The sequence below is a fragment of the Cyanistes caeruleus genome, chromosome 4, assembly GCF_971803275.1.
Source record: "Cyanistes caeruleus chromosome 4, bCyaCae1.hap1.1, whole genome shotgun sequence".
Lineage (NCBI taxonomy): Eukaryota > Metazoa > Chordata > Aves > Passeriformes > Paridae > Cyanistes > Cyanistes caeruleus.
The window spans coordinates 23,376,950-23,394,910 of NC_141704.1; the positions used below are offsets into that span (position 1 = coordinate 23,376,950).

General features: G+C 34.4%; 1 long non-coding RNA gene across 1 annotated transcript; it reads right to left on the reverse strand.

The window, feature by feature from the left end:
- Positions 1-5,338: 5,338 nt before the first annotated feature.
- On the reverse strand, positions 5,339-16,950 carry LOC147653480 (uncharacterized). The gene is made up of 4 exons (XR_015286243.1): positions 15,770-16,950; positions 12,246-12,901; positions 7,980-8,175; positions 5,339-7,465 (listed from the first exon to the last, which is right to left on the reverse strand). It is a non-coding gene; the product is annotated as an uncharacterized LOC147653480 (long non-coding RNA).
- Between the last annotated feature and the right edge of the window lie 1,011 nt (positions 16,951-17,961).

The following is a 17,961-nucleotide window of genomic DNA, read 5'->3' on the forward strand; positions in this document are numbered from 1 at the left end:
AGCTCAGCTGGGATGCACAGCATCTAAATGCCAGCATTTTAGTACCATTTAGCACAATTTAGGACCATTTAGTACCACAGTCACATTCAGATGCAGAAAGAGCCTATGGTTCTCCACTCATGAGAGGTTAGAGCTATTTTAGAGAATTTTTGTCTTACACTTCAGAAGTGCTGTTATATTTAAGCCACACTGGGTGCCTAAGCTCCTTACATTAATAGGAAATGCCAGCATTCCTGAACTGAGCATAACTGAACTAAGCAGGCAACAGCTACACCCAGACTCTGAATTTTAATGCTAAGAAAGGTTAATCCTCAATAAATATATTAATCAAATATAATTGAAATAGAATAAAAAGGATACCTACTTAACACTATAAAAATACTGACTGTGACCTGAAGGAAAGGCCTGAGCATGTATCATTAATAGTTTAACCAAGGAAAATGCAATGTATTCATTTCCTTTTATTTTCATAATTGACAACAAATTGCTCCAAATTGCTATATAACATCCAAATACTTATTCACTATTATGCATAATAATATGATGTAAATTGGTATATTTGACCTCTTTAACACTCCAAATCGGAGACTCCAGTGTAAGATGTTAATGCAGTATTTATTATTACTTGGTGACAGCACCTTCTTCACTGAAGATTTATTATTTATTGATGTGACCAATTCCTGTTTAGAGTACTGACAAAAATGACAAGTCCAATGCTTAGTTTAATCCCACAATTCCTCTGTATGTGCATTCTGATTACAACTGTAAAAGGATGACATGTATGACATGGCCTTTCTTCCAGCATCACCACTTCCTGTTGCATCTTGAAAAGCCAAAATCAATATTCTAGCTGTTTGTGTGCTTGTTTTCTAAATTTGGCAATGGTAAGAAATAGACCAGAACAATACAAATATTAAGTTTAAAACTGATTTTAAGTCCTTTTTTTGTCTTTTTCCTTTTTTATTGAGAATTGCACCCTACTAGCATAATGCAGCCTTGAATAAATTGGAATAACTGGAATAACCAGAAAATTGGGTTAACTCACATATTTAAAAAATAAAATAAAGTAAAAATTGTGTCTTAACTGTCCTTCCTAAAGGACTATTAAGAATGAATCCATTATAAGACATTGACCATAGTAATATATAACTTTGTAAAATCCTCCTCTATAGTAAGACGATTCTTCTCTTTGGATGCTGCAACATCACTCCCCAAATGTCTTCTTGTGACAGAAACATGATTGAAACTCACATTTCAAAAAGAGTGTTAAACAAACTTCCCAGTTTTCTTCCCAGCTCTTCCCACTTCTTTTGCCTTTTTTTCCTACGTATTTAATCCTTCTGAAAGTTCCACCAGCACTTGGTTATAAAATTCTGTATTCATGTATAACAGAGGTAAATATTTCCTTCCTGCATACAATTTATACTTTAATCTTCCCTTAAAAGGTGACAACACATTCCAAACTTAGAAGTCCATTTCCTGAAACTATGTATTTTGTAGGTATGATAAACACTAATAAATAAGGGTTTGTTGAAGTAGAATATACTTTAGTCATTTTCTTTAATCTCATTATTTCAACTCACTATTCTACTCCATCCTGAATTAATAGACTTAATTCACATTGGGAGCTTGACATTTGAAGTAAAATTATTTAGTAGGAAATAAAAAGCTTTTTTAACATCAAATAGTGTTTCTATAATGTACAAAGAAACAAAAGACTGTATTTTCTCAGTACTTAAATGACTTAGGTGTCCAACATCTAAATGAAATCTGAAAATCCTATTGAAAATTACAGCCTTTAGAAGGACTAAATGCTCTAGGAAGATAATTAGCACCAATTAAAGTTGAAACAATAACTGTATATTTGAGAATGGAATGTAAATTAAGGGCCATAGGCTTGTTTTTCACATGGATTAGTAAATCAAACAGATTTTCTTGATTTTCTCTTGTGAGTAGTAGGATAAATACATGACGAATTAATATCACACTAACTCATTTAAAAATGAAGCCTATCCAATTCAAATTCTTTATTTCTAAAATGAGCACGAAAAAAATTATATTATATACTATGTGTTACTATACCATTAGTCATTATTGGTAAGTTTCTTGGGCTATATGAAAGCATTTTCATTGTGTTTCTGAACTTTCCTTCAAAAAAACTGCTGAATGATCTACTGTACTTTTCAAAAAAGTTTGGGAAGGTTATACATAACATTTAATGAAAATAAGAAAGGCAATCAATATAACAAGGTGGAATGCTTTATATTTATTAATTGTCCTTAATCTGCAGAAAAAAAATTTTAGTAGTACTTCAGCATAACTGCAGAATGACTGGCCTTTTGGAAAGAACCTCAGCAGATCATCTAGTCCAACATCATTCTGAAGTATCATCACCACAGCAGGTTACTCAGGTCTGTGTCCATAAAGGATATAATTCACTATCTCTAAGGATGTACACTGTGTAGCCTCTCCATATAATATGTTCTGTGTATGATAATCTTCACAATAAAAAAACTTTTACTTTTTATGTAAGTGAAATTTCCTGTATTTCAGTTTGGCACTGCCTCTTGGTATTTCACAAAGCTCCACTAAGAGGCTTTCTTTGTCTTCTTTGCTCCTTTCCTGAGACCATCAGAGATCCCCCTGAGCATTCTCTTCTCCAGGCTGAATAGTCCCAACTCTCTCATCTTCTCTACACAGCTCAAATGCTGCAAGCTGATCAGTCTTCATGGCCCTGTGCTGGATTCCAGTATATTCATGTCCCTGTCCTACCAGGGAGCCTCAGACTGGACACAGAACTCCAGCTATGGCCTCCTCATGAGAAATATTTTTCTAAAAAGGAATGAGAAAATACTTTCTTTTTTATTTTTCTTAAATCAGGCTACTCTTAAACTTCCTTTCTAAAATGGCAGGATTTTATTTTCCTATTTGAACAAAATTTCTCTGGAAAGCTCCTTGACCCTAAATGTTTTAATTACAGCAACAGCTGAATCAAACATTACAAGGATACAAATAGTTTAATACTCAAGGAAAAGTCAATATGGTCTCCTGGGCTGAGGGTTTTCCCCCAGAGCTTAGTAACCAAAGCAATGTAAATAGAATATTGACAGCACAAGCTTTGTGTAATAGGCAGCTGTGAGAAGTCATAGCAAATTATCAGCCTACTTAATATGAAGTATCACAAAGACTGATTGCAGTGTTTTCCTTGCCGTGTTCCTTATTCATCCATGTCTTCTTTTGATTGCAGAGTTTATTTATGGGTTTATCATTAGAGTTTCAGAACACTTGACCTGTCTTTTTTACTTGGTGCAGAGTACCTACTAAGCAAATATTTTTGTCATATAATCACTGAAAATTTGACAATAATCCTGCTTCTTGTTCAGCTGTAACTTGAGCTGGACATATTTGCATTTCATGAGTCTGTGTTTGACAAATATATAAATATTTCTTTTACCAAACTTTGTAGCAAATGGATACCGAAAATAAAGAAAAATTAAATAAATCATCACAAAATCTATAGCTAAACTTTGATCTTTTGGAATTGTGCAGTATCTCTGAAAACAATTGTGTAAATCATGCTTTCATTTTTTCATCCAAAAGCCAACCAACATCAATTAGATTAGAGATTAGATGAAGAAGACTGTTTTTCCATTAAACCTTCAAAATTCTCAGATTAGTAAAAAGGACTACTAGAAGAGATAGTAATTAGTCTATGGCCCTTTATCAGAAATGGTGAGAATATCAATTAAAATATTAAACAAAGTCAATGTGTGACTGGAATGTGTACCTCAGTTTTTAGCAAATAGATAACAGAACATAAATTTGGAGATATGCAAGGTAGAGAAAATTAGTCAGCTTGGCAATAAATGTCAAAGATAATAATGTGGTAAAAATTAGGAAGGGTTTTGGAAAACATTTAGTTTTGACCTTGTGTAAAATAAGCTGTACAATATACCTCTGCAACTACAGAGGGAAGATGATGCAGCCCAGGATGTGTAAAGAAAAGACAGAAACACAAAGTAGAAGAATGCTTGACAGAAAAATCATAGTTGAATTCATGAGTGGCCAAAAGCAATCAAAGGTGTGTAGAAGGAGATGGTAATATGGAAAGAAAGAGAAAAGGACAATCCAGCCAAAAGCACTGAAAGAAGAAGCACATGAAAAAAGAAGCCATGAACATCTCATACATCAGAGTATACTAAGGGAAACATCTGGGAAAAAATATCATTTTTAAACCATCAATTCCATTATTTCAACAGATCCAGAATAGATACCATATCCTCACCTCTGTAAGAGTCAGTGTACATTGAAATCTGAAAATAAGAAAAAACCCATCTTTTGGATATAAATTTAAAAACTCCAAAGAACTGAATGTCCACACTTTTAAAGCAAACAGTCATTATCATTGCCTATCTGAACCGTGCTATCTCTCATAGGGTACTGTATGCTTATAATAATAATAATAAATAGAAATAAATATAAATAATATAATTAATAAATAAAGTAATAAATAAATAATTAATATAAATAAATATAATAATTTTCTCTTAATAGAGGAAATACACAGTATATGGAAGATAAAACAGAAGAATAAATAACACATATATATTTACATATACATGTGTATGCTTATATAAATACTAACTCTATCCATTGATATTCAGTCTAATGATGATTCATTATGGTGGTTACGATGATGCTTTACTGGAGAAATGGAACAAGGGGAGAATCAGAGAGACAAAGTAATCTATTCAACATATTCAATAAGAAAAATAGGGTTAGATCATCTCTTACCACATTTGGACTCCCCCTATCTGAAAATGACTCATCTAGACGACTTAAGACCAAAATTGGCTTGCTGCAACACAAGATTTTAAATAAAAGAGGAAACTGAAGAACAAAAAGTAGTGAAACCAGAATATTCTTGTCTTTAGAAAATGGTTGGACTGCAAATTTAGATTTCTATTCTTGTTGCAATCACTGCCACAAGGACAGATTCCTCTTGTGACATGCTGTGCTCTCATTACATCTTTTGTCAAAGAAATAAAATCAATATCTCATGAAATTTTCAAAGTTCACCTGTTGATGGCTATGGAATACCAAACTATTATATGTGTGAACAGCTAAACCCACTAATAGAGATATTAGACTACTGTTTTTTGTATTCTCTAACACTAAAATCTCACCCCCTTATTCTCATAATAAAGATTACCATAAGTATGAGGTGTAACATACTGTATAAATTTTCATTATAATTGAGAATAAGAAATTCTGGACTCTGTCCCAGATGGCTCACAATAACTTTCTGGTAATAAAGAAGACACACTTGCAATAGCTGTCCTTTTTTTATCTAGTTTATAATGCCACAATTAGTTTTGTTATACCCTTCTGAGAGCTGAAAATTAATAATTAATGTATAATAAAAAAATATGGAACACTGAATTCTGCAATAACAAAAGTGTGACATCCACAAAAGGAAATCTACAGAAACATGGAATTGTTACAATATGGACATCAATTTCCATCTACAGCCAGAAAAAAAAGCCCATCATTGATTTTCATGAGAGCAAGATGTGAATAATTGATCCTGCAGTTTGAAATCAATAAGATGCCCTTTCATGTGCTGTCCATGTTGATTTGGTTCTGCTAATCTCTTTCACATCTAAGTAATTCATAGTTAATGACTGAATGGTGATTAGCCCTGACAGGTTTAGATTCTGAATCCTGTGACAAATAAAATGTTATCACTAGCATTTAGGCACATCTACTAACAAGTTGGAGGCAAGTGTTGCTAGCTATTTTTAAACTGAGAACCTCAAAATCTTTTCTCAATTAGTAAACTATGGACAAAACATCATACTTTACTTATTGTAGTATTAGAAGTAGTAGCAGTATTAGCAGCATCAACTCTTAATTGCAGAGATAAACCAAACAAATCTAAAAAAACCCACAACTATTAGGGCTGGCAGAATACATTGCAAATAATTTTAGATGTTCAAATGTTACTTTTAGATGCCACAGACTTAAAACATATTTAATAAACACAAATGTGACTCAAAGTGGACCTCTCCATGCTTTGTTTGGCAATAAAAGTGAGGAGCCTATTCTTCAACACTTCTAGGATCTTTTATATTACCTGTCTCATAGGAAAATACCCTGAGAACTAGGATGTTTCATATTCTCAAGGCATTGGCCTGATATCAACCTACCAAAAAACTACCATGTGACTGTTCAATTTATTAAGTGGTAGCTTAAGTGAAGTATAGCAATATGGTAACAACAAAACAACAGGGTAAGACAAAGACTGCATCTTGTCTTCCAAATTCATCCCAATGTCCTTAGCATTTTGCTCCCCATTTACTTATGCAGCACCATAAAATATTTTTTCACGTGCTCAGAAACAAAGACAAGACCCGTATGTTCAAGACCAGCTCTCTAATTAATTAGTACCTGCTATTCAAGTCACTTAAATTCTCTGTCTCAGTGGCTTTTTTCCTTGAAGCTAGAAAGGCAGTACATTTATAAAGAGATTTGAAGTAAACCTGCATTTTAACAATCACTCATGTTTCCTCCCACTTACTGTTTGTTTAAGCCAACCAGCTTATATTTTAGTGACACCAAAAATTGCATATCCATGTTTTACTGCCATGGACATGACACTGTCATCAGCCTCAGCTCCTTGCTTGGTAAAATCATGCATCAGATTTCTTGCACTGAAATGCATGAGAGACAGGGAGGTGATTAGAGAGCCAAGGGCAAATCATATCAGACTAACCCAGGGGCCTTCTACAACAAAGTGGCTGCATCAGTGGAAAAAGGAAGAACTACAGATGTCATCCACTGCATTTCTGCAAATTCTTTTATACAATGCCTGGCAGCACCCCAACTGCTAAACTGAAGAGATAAGGGTTTGAGGCATGCTCTGTGAGATGAATAAGGAATCAACTGGATGGCTGTGCCCAAATGGCTCAATGTCCAAGCTGAAATCAGTAATGAGTGGTGTCGCTCAAGGGTCCATACTGGGATCAATACAATTGAATATCTTAATCTGCAACATAGGTAATGAGACTGAGTCAGCAAGTTTGCAGATGACACAAAGCTGAAAGCTGTAGTTGGTATTCTTGATGGAAGGGTTGTCATCCAGGAGGACCTTGGCAGCCTTGAGGAGTGGGCACATATGAACCTCATGAAATTCAATAAGGCCTAGTGCAAGGTCCTGCAGTGGAGTCAAGGCAATCCCCAATGTCATTACAAACTGGGTGATGAGTAGGTTGAGAACAACCCCGAGGAGAAGGATTTGGGCATACTGGTGGAAGAAAATTTGGGCGTGAGCCGGCAATGGGCACCTTCAGCACAGAAAATCAGCTGTATCAGACCTGTGTCCAGCTGTGTGATTTCCCCACTCTACTCCGCTCTTGTAAGACCTCACCTGGAGTACAGCATCCAGCTCTGGGATCCACAGCACCTGAAAGGCATGAATGGACCTGTTAGAGTGGATCCAGAGAAGGGCCACAAAAATGGTCAGAAGGCTGGAGCAACCCTCCTAGGAAGAAAGGCTGACTTGAGGTTGTTGAACCTAGAGAAGACAGAGTGCCAGGGGGACCTTAGATCAACTTTTCAATATACAAAGGGAGCTTTTGAGAAGAGAGAATATTTTACCAGGGCCTGTCAAGAGGTCACCCTAACGCAAGCCACTTTATGATTTTATTCCTTTGTGAAATTGCCATAATCCTCCTGCCCATGTGAAGATAATTCAGACTTATTTGACGATGAGAAATCTACTGAATTCAGATGAGATTTTTTTTTTCCCTCTTGCTCTACTCTGAAAGTTATTCTACTGTAAAGCACAACCAATTTCTCTGTTACACCTGCCATTCATGACAGAATATATTTGCTCACGAACTCTAGGTTGACACGGTGCCAGATTGTTGGTATAATATTAATGTTTATTCCTACAAATAATTGAGTGGAATGCTTACCTGCATGCAGACTGATAGATCAGACTGTGTTGCAAATACAGATGACACAAATGACAAAAATGCGGGATTTTAACACATAATATTTAACACTGTCATTCACTGTCAATGAAATAGTGATATCCAGTTGTATTATACTGGTTTACATAATCTTAGCCAGAGATTGCTCAGGAGACCTTGAGAATTGTTGAAAACAGTTCTGAAATAAAACATATATGATCATATTTCAGTAATAAAAGATTGCAAGCTGCTGAGCTGAAAGGAGGAATTTTTCAGTTAGAAAAGCACATCTGTCTTTCAATATGCAAGGCACCTGTCACCCAACCAGTGATAAAAAGCCAATATCCTATTTACTTTTTACTCAAAGCATTTGCAACCTGCAATCACCAGTTTCATCTATGATAAAAATTGGCAATTCATGGCAATCATCTTTTTACCATTATTTTCCCTTGCAAGTCAAAGAGAAAAACAATAAAATACTTTATTCATGTGAATGTCATTTTCCCATTTAGATATCATAAATAAATTGCCTTTTTAGTACAAAATGAAAAGTGGAAATTATTATTTAATGAAGATTAGTATCCACAAAAACACATACACATGACTTTTCACAATCATTTTCATACTGCTTCTACAGAGTAATTTCCTTAATTAGCAAATGTATTTTCTTCAATTTATCTTTTCTCAGTGTTGCTTACAAGTTGATAACACAACAATCTTAATAAAAAGCAGAAATACAAAAGAGAAGCAGAGAAATATTGTTGCTTTGTGCTTTGGCAAGAAATAAAAGAGGAGTCGCTAGGCAATCTTTAGAGTGCCATCTCTCCTTAGATTGGATCTCACAAAATATGACATCCTTACTTGTTAAGTGCTTCTCTTAGCTTTTTGTGCTTTACCATTGAATGACAGCTGTTTGCCTTTAAACACTTTACTCAAATGAAATTAGACTGATGGTTTTATTCTGAAAGCTGCTTACCTTCATTTCCTTGGTTTCAGTAAAACCAAGAAACTTGCAGGAGTATCTAACCCTTTCAGAACCGAATGCAAATAAATGCTATGGAATTTTTTCAATTAATTTGTCAAGTCTGACTGAAGTTCACATCCTGAGATACCTTCTAGAAGAACAGACACAGAGTGCAATATTTTTTCTGCATTAATGCTAGGCTCCTAATAGAAGCACAAAAGCATATTTAACACATTCCTGGAGAAGAAAATCTGTCTTCAGAAATCCTTAACTTCCTGATTGCCAGAAAATAGAAGTTTATAAAAAAGAGTTATTAGTATTTAACCTGTTCCTCAGGGTTTTGGGAGATTTGTTTCTTTGTTTCCTTTGTTTTTAACAAAGCATCAAATAGTAGCTTTGCTTGGACAGGGCTTGATATGATCAACTAGAATAATTTTTGTGTTCTCTCAGTGTCACATTTTCAGTGTATGTACTAACAGCAACAGAGAAATAAAATCTGATGAAAAGTATAAATACCTCCTGAAAGAAAGCATCATGCAGTGGTCTAAAATATTTGGAATCATGTTTAATAAAATTTCAATGTGTTTTCTAGGAATAATTCCTGAAAAAGTAGAAGTCTTCTGTAGGAGCAAAATCAAAAGAAAGAAAATCAAAACCAGACAGTAGTTATGGTTTTAAAGATCCACCACTAAATTATGATTCAGATACTTCTAAATTTCCAGTTTCTGCTTATCACTGAGTTTCATAAATTTAGCAAATATTAATTTTTTAGCTAAACATTCCCTTCATTTCTACAAGTCTCCATTATGCCAAAACCAGCAGCAGTTTCACCTGACCAGCAAGCCAATCTCCAAATTTAAACCAATTGCATCTAGGAGCAAAGCAAAAGGAGTATACAAGACGTATATCCTTAATTTAGACATTTATAAGCAAACATACACTTCTATAGGTGCTAATATATAAGTTAAATCCCACTCCCAGTTAATAAAACTTTGACATTTTTGCATTTTTCCATTTTGTGATGGAAAATCACAATTTTCCATATCCTAAATGAAAAGACTGCAAGCAAAAAAAAATCTAAAAGATGGGTTTTCGGTAAGAAGGTAATAAATTTAATAGGCTTTGAGCATTCAACTTTGTATTCTTTGCTGGGAGGGGTGGTGGTCATAGAAATAATAATGTGAAATACCAGGCAGCTTTTAAAAACACTGTGATTCCAGTTGACTTTTAATCTCCTCAACATATAACACAATAAGACAATAAGGAAGACAATAAGAAAAAAATGCTAAATAGATGATAACTGTAGTGAACTTTTAATTTAAAAAAAAAACAGTTTTAGTTGAACAGGATTTCAAGATGGATAAACTTTCTTTACCATTTCACGTTTTTGTTTATGAAGCTGTGAAAAGACATTATAGGAACATATATTATTTAATACTTTTATTTCATTTACAGATAGAGCTTTAAAATGAGGAACCAAGGCCCCACTGAGAAGACATATAACGACAAATTTTCTCCTTAGAAAGTTTAGTGTCCAAAAGCCAATAGTACAATCATATTTTTATCATAATTAGGAGATCTTACTACAGAAGTCAGAACAGCCACAGTTTAATACTTTTGAGTTTTTCTAAAATTCAGGGAAAGATCATTATATATATACATATATGCCTAGCAGAAGCTTTTTAAAAGGGAAAACAGATTTTTCAAATCTTCTACTAAAACCAAGTAGACCAGCATTCTAAATTGACTACATTTTACTAAGATTTGCTGAACCAGAATTTTAGAATTTATCATTCATAAGTTTCTTCCCACTTTAAGTTTCCTCTCATCTTAGATCCCAGATTAGAATATGCAAGTACTTGTCTAAGAGCATGTTATGTCAAGTACTGTGAAGATATCTGAGATTCTTATTTATTTGTATGTGTGAATTTGCAATAATAAGAATAATAAGGAATAATATTAGTTATTATCAGTTTTCATGTAGGTAAGATTTCCAATGTCTTTGGATACATATTCCTTAATATAGTTATATTTGTAAGAAATATTTTAAACCCCACCTGTCACTCAGTTGAACACCTCACTAGGTAGCAGAGAAGTCACTTTCACTATTAATGCAGAGCATTTTTATTAAATTCTCAACACAGAGGACATTCTATAGGAATTAGTACACAAAAAAATTGCCATTTTTTAAAATCTCAGAACTACATTTTCTAAAATATCCAAAGAGATTTGTGTTGTAGAATCCGAATGGCTAATCTGAGACATTAGCTGTCTGCACATCAAGAAAGGGCTGAGCTCACCCCTGTGAAATATAATCTGCATGTTAGACACTTAGAAGACATAGTCAACAATAATTTTTTTTGTTTTTTATTAGCTTCTACTTTTAAATTATCTATTTGCAGAAGCGAAATGTAAATTTAATTTAATCCATAAAATATGAAAGAAATTAAGTGTTGCAAGACTATGTCATGAATTAGTGACTTTTGCTACACCATACAAACAAAGGGTCACATTGCTTCTGTAGACACTCAAGGATTCTGTTGTGTGATCATAAAATATAACTGAAAATGTGTTAGAGAAACAAATCTAATAAATATCTTGATTGCTAGTAAAACTTCTGAAGACAACAAAATTATTTTAAAATAATCTTTAAACATTCTCACTTCAGTAAAGATGTTCCCACATGCGGGAAGTAAATCTTTATAAATTCAAACTCACTGAGGCTTTAGCAGCAGTTTTCTGTATTGGCTGTCTCTGGATACATAAGATGACAAATTAGAAAATATAAACACACAATCCATAAAAGCCTACACTCTTCTATAAACTACAGGTAAGTAAACCTGTAGTGGTAGCCCTTATAAAAATCAAAAGACAAACTCTGTCTCAGAACCATAAATGAAATATCCTTATATGATGAATTGCTTATAAAGACCCTTGAACTAATATTGGAAAAATAATAGCAGTAACACAGTCGTACCAATATTATCAAGGTTAGTTCAAAAGTGAAATCTCTTCTATTTGTATCACCATAACATTTTTCAAAACTATTCACTAAGGAGAACTTCAGGCTGAGTAGTCACCAAGTGTTGATTAATAGCCTATTTAACTCCAATTGAATTTAATGTAGCTTCCAGTCATCCAAGTCATTTCCATTCCAAGTTTCACAATAATATTATCTAACTGACATTGTAAGAAATGTCAAATCAGATGGCAATGATTAGAACAGACCATATTCCTGAAAATTACTACACACAAAAATATAAAAATTAAATACTGAAGGAACAGTAACAAGCAATATACATCACCTTGGCTTTAAGCAGGAAACCCTGAAGAGGAAGATATTTAGTTATAGTTGTCTGTATAAAATGAACTTTGCATTCTAATTCTGAAGTATTCACTTGAAGAACTTGATCCTTTGCTTGCTTGCCCATATAGCCTCCAGTTTCTTGGGGCAGGGCAGAGTTTTTCACTGATTTGTAAGACAGAACACTTTCTTTTCTGTTTTCAGGACTACAAGCTTCCATCCACTGTGGGAACATTGAAATGTGCCCTGGAAACCATCAATAAAATGTATCTCCTTGGGCTCATCCTGTGAACTTCATGAAACTGAAGAAAAGATAGTACCCAGTATGTTTGTGGTCTTTGTCCAGAAAAGTATACAAAATTTTCATTATGTCTGAACTTGAATTTTCAATAAAATTTCTCAGTTATCCTAGAAAAATATCTCTTTTTTAACATCCTCTGTAACATTTTTATTCTACTTTTTTTTATTTAGATTGTTTACTTCCCCATAGATGCAGTTTGATTCAAGTACATTGTTGATTATATGCACCTCTTTCAATGTGATCCCAAGGCTGAGAAGATCTCAATGTCATCTCCATCACTGCAGTGCAGTTGATAGATGACAAGTAGAGAGACCAAATGTCATTTCATTGTATCCAGAGTTCAAGCTGTCCATTCTCTAAATGATGAAGAAAAGGGTAAAAAGATTAATTTTAGCATACTACATTCAGATCCTGAACTTCCACTTTGTTTATTGCAATGGATATAATAAGAACACACCATGTTTCACTAAAGTTCCCATTGCACACAATAATGGTGTTACAGCTGCTCAAATCTGACTTAACCCACGAGGCCTCCTTTAACACACATGTACTTGGGGACCAACATTAAATTTTCTTTCCCCAGTAATTTTCCCATGAAAAGGATGATTTGGGCTCAACAGTTTCCTCCAAAAGCAAGACTTGTCTGAGCAAATCTTTCCCATCGCCCAGAATCAGCTTACTGTCTGTTTTAATAATTAAATTATCAAAAAAGAAAACAAACAAGGCAAAAGAACACAAAACATTTCAGCATATAGTACCAGGTTTCTCACTCTCAAATTACAAGTCCTTGGCATGCAAAGATTTACCTCAGACTGTTACTGATTATTTATACAGTAGTACACATAGGGAAACCTAAGCAGACCTAAGTATCTGTCAATCTATACCAACCTTTGACTTTTGGTTAGAAACAAAGCAGAGAAACATTAGTTAAAAATGGAAAAAAATCTTCATATTAAACATGCTTAAGGCTCATTGCATAAGGTCAAAATAGGTACAAACTTTCATCATATAAATTGTAACAGCTCTGCACCAAGGGATATAGGAGATGTCTTGCTGTTGCAAGTCCTCAGATGTAACATGGATACACATCTCCATCCCGAAGTTACCCACCTCCAAGGTACATTTACCCCTCATTGAATATGGTGCATGACTAGAACCACTCAAGATCCACCTAAAAACGTGGTAAAAAAAAAAAGTCAAGAATGGGGAAAAGTTAAAACAGTTTATTGTAACTTCTGGAACTGATGACCAGGCTGAACCTCTTCTCCACCATAGGGACACCTACTGGGTAGGACCCATAACCATGTATCATAAATGATTAGTGATTAGAGCATGTCTGTTTATTGCTTTTGAATATGTTTTTGCAATGAGATACTATCACCAGTGATCTTCAAACCTCAACCTATCACAGTGTTATTAATAAATAGTTTTATTAATAAAAATAATTTACTCTGTAAATTATTAGTGTGAGTCCTTCAAGGGCACTGGCAGTTGCTGACAACAGCTAACATACTCAAATAAAAGTGTGGAGAGCCAGGAGGGCGTATCTCCTACTCTGTTGGTTTGTGTCCCTTAATAAGTCAATCAAACTGCCCTCTGATCCAGCAGATTTCTCAGTGGAGAGTCTCCATACCAGGACGTTGACAGACTAGTCCTTGGCTTTCCTGGGGCACTGACAGAGCAATCAAACACAAAATGTTTGAGGAAATCTCCCCTTTCACATGACAAAGAGAGGTATGACAATATATGTAACTAAGCATATTTGCAGCATGAGCCAAAGAAGAATTTAGTCCCGTAGTTGAAGTTTCTGCTCTTGTACTCAGAACTATTTGTGTTTGGCAGCAAGCCAGACATAAGCAATGGGACTGTACAGCAGGGCTGGAGCCTAAAAGTCTCTGAGAGGACAGGTGGAACACCTGAAAAGTAGGATTTGCTGCTAAAATAATATATCCCTGTACCAATTTGCAGTTGAAGTGTAATTAGCTGTGGGTACAGAGAAATAGAGGTATTATGCTCAGCTAGGCAACTGCCACTGTCAAGCTTCCTGCTCTTAACATTCCAAAGCAGTTACTCAGAATCACAAAGATCATTGTAATCTGTAAAAAAGCAGATTTTTAGAATAACATGCATACAGTAAATTTTTGTATTGGTATTTATCCATGTGTTCAGACACAGAGATACCACCCATAGTTTTTCTGAAATAACTGAAATGTTTGCAGTGAACCTTTGCCATTTTTTAGTCTCTGTGTGTTTTAACTTTTAAAATTTTAAACATCACCATCTTCTTCTTTTATTTTTTTTTTTTCTAAAAACTTACAAGTGTAAGACAGAGGAGAAAAAAAAAAAAATTTAAAGCTTCAGCTGTTACAGTGAGATTTTCAGAGAGCAACAGCAGTCTGAGAACAAATGGAAGTTCCAACTGATTCTGAACTTCATTGCTTATTTAACATTCTAACAAGCTCATTTCAATCATTAAGTGGAAATCTAAAATGCAAAACCACAACAAAAATTTCAGTAGTTTTTAGGAATCTTCTAGGTAAATTTATATCATGAGGCCATTAAATCATTCCAGGTATGAAACCATGTTTTCACAATTCAATTGAAATAATTTCAAGCACCTACTAAATTAAGGCATTAAATAGAAATGCTGCAGTGTTTTCTTATTAATTTTGTGTATAGGCAGAGCTCTTTTTTTACAATGTTACTTATGTACAACCTATCATATACCTTAAATTCATGTATGAAGGCAAAATGCAGTAGTCATTTGATTAAAAATTTAGACTTATTTATGAAGCTGTCATAAACTCCAGTGTTTGTAATTTGTTTACCTCCATTTTTACTTAGTCATAATCTGATAAAAACTAAAATGGGTTTCTTGTCTTACCATCACTTGGAAATGTGGATTCTTTAAAGCTTCTTTTTCAGACATTATATAGAAACACATGAGGTTTAAGATATGATGCAAATATCACCAGCACTTGAATACCATTAGGCTACAATCTTACATCAGTCCTTTAAACATCTCTATTCATTTCCTATCCTCATTTCATTATAATGACAGAAACACAGCTTGAAAATAATGTGCTACTGAAGTCACTGTGTTGGTCTACAGAAACTAAGTATAATATTAAGTTGTTCCAAATGTGCATTTTCTTATGTCTGATTTGCAGTCCATTATGGAAATACCTAATCTACTTCTTTAAAGAAGATGAACAATAACTTACAGTTTGATAGTGTAAGGCCACTGACATCCTGGGATCTGAATATTGCCCATCACGGAAGGTTATTCATCCACATAGTCAAAGAAGAAGGAATGAGATTCAGATGTCATTTTTGCTTTGCTCAATATTCTAGATAACAATATTCTCTGCCTTTTCATCTCTAAGGATTTAAAATTCTCTCAGGATTTGCACTAGCCTGGTTTCTGCTGTCACAGGACCCAGATCCAATCCGCAAGCTGTAGCTGTCTAATACGTGTAAAAGGTGTTCTCAAAGGTGCCAACACCTGTCCAGCATGACCCTGAATTTGTAGTGGCTGCACAAGACTTGTAGTTAGCTCAGCTAAGAGACACAACCATCCATCATTCCTCTAGGAGGAAGTTGAGTCCAGTTATTCTATTATGGAATGTATTTGCTTCTATTTATTCCTTCTTGATATTCAGAATGTAGTAACTTTGACACTAGTGCTTCAGTGATCTCTCCTTCCCCATAAGCTTACATGCATATACTTTTTATGTTTAATTTTTTTTCCTGTCTGTTTTTTGGTGGCTTTTGAAAAATTCCGACTAAAGTAAAGAAATAATCATTACTACTTAGAGAAAAGGAAGAGCTCAAACACAGAACATTGCCAGACTCGCTGCAATGGTTTGTCTTGTTTCTTGTATTTATTCACAGACTTCAGGCTACTTCAGCTTTTTGTTTTCTCACTGATCTTCTCTTTTTTTTTTTCTGTAGTGTTGCGTTCCTTCTTGTCCCCATAATCTCCCAGTCTTTATTCTATTTATCCCTAAAAAGCCTGTCTGGTAATCAGAATTGAATATGAAAAAAATTTTAAATGTATACACTTCTGCACAAATGTAGTTATTATAGCTCAGAATTGCCCTTGGCACCTCTGTGAAATGTTTCAGCTAGGATTGGTCTCTTCAGAAAATCCTTGTATAGCCAAAGAGCTAAAAAGCCACTTTGAGAGCCCATCAATGGTGTGATTCACTCTCTGGAGGTACTTCATTTTCTGTTTACCACAGTGAGAATGGTAGGAGTGATTGTGCAGTAATAGTGCTTCTGGCAATGCCTTGGCCAGCTGGGAGAAATCTGGTCTCATTCCTAGGTAAATGACAGGTTGAGAGATACAGAGATAAGTCATGCTGTTGTTTTCAAAAGAGTACCTCGCTTCTGACATCCTCACAGGTCCCCTGCAATGTGGTAGCAGAATTCTCATAAGCCAGTTTATCCAGCTAAGCAGAAATTTGCCTGGGTGTGCTTCCCTCATACCCTCCACATGTATGGAATGAAACCAACCCTAAAAAGTAGTCAAACCTGAATTTCTCCAGAAATATGAGCTGACAAATCATGTTAGTTTCTCAAATTTCAGAAATTAAAGTTGGAAAAAAGTAGACTTGGGCACTTTTCAAAAACAAATGCACAACAACAGTAGCAACCATATAGAATTTCTTCAGACTGAACACTTGCCTGCATTTTAATAGAAAGCATTATGTATGTAACATATGTAACATTGCCATCTAGTGACGTCAGCTGTAACAACGTGCTTGAACAGCTCCCACATGTACTCACAGCCATCTCCAGTCACAATAACCTCCTTCCTTCTTCCTTGTCTTCATGATTTATTATTTGGAATTCATAATTATTATTATTATATTATTTTTAACATTTATTTATTTGTTTGTTTGTTTGTTTGTGTATATTATTATTTATTCTCCTACATTTAAATTGGAATTGCAAAAAACTTTTTAATGGGCATCTAACACAATTTATAAGATTGTCATTAAACAAATAAGGAAGTTACTCAATGAGGCTAGGAATAAGCTCACTTTGCCTCTAAAAAAATGAAAAGGTTTGTTCTTACAGATTTTGGTTGCATGTTACCATATCTGCTTGTCATGGTTTACAAATGGTATTCAATTTAGTAGTCCCACTAAAACCACACTGCCAATCATTCCCCCTCCAGCTGGAAGCACAAAAGGCAAAGATCATGGGTTGAGATAAGAACAACTTACTGAAAAAAAGATAAGAAGATGAACACTAATAGCAATAAATTAATACCAAAATTCGTAAGATGAAACAATTTACATGGAAAGCCTGCGACAATAGTCAATTGGCTCTCCCCCACTACATTTCTACATTTTCTCCCAACCAGAAGAAACACTCTCCTCCTGGGAAGTGAGAGCCCCTTACTCCA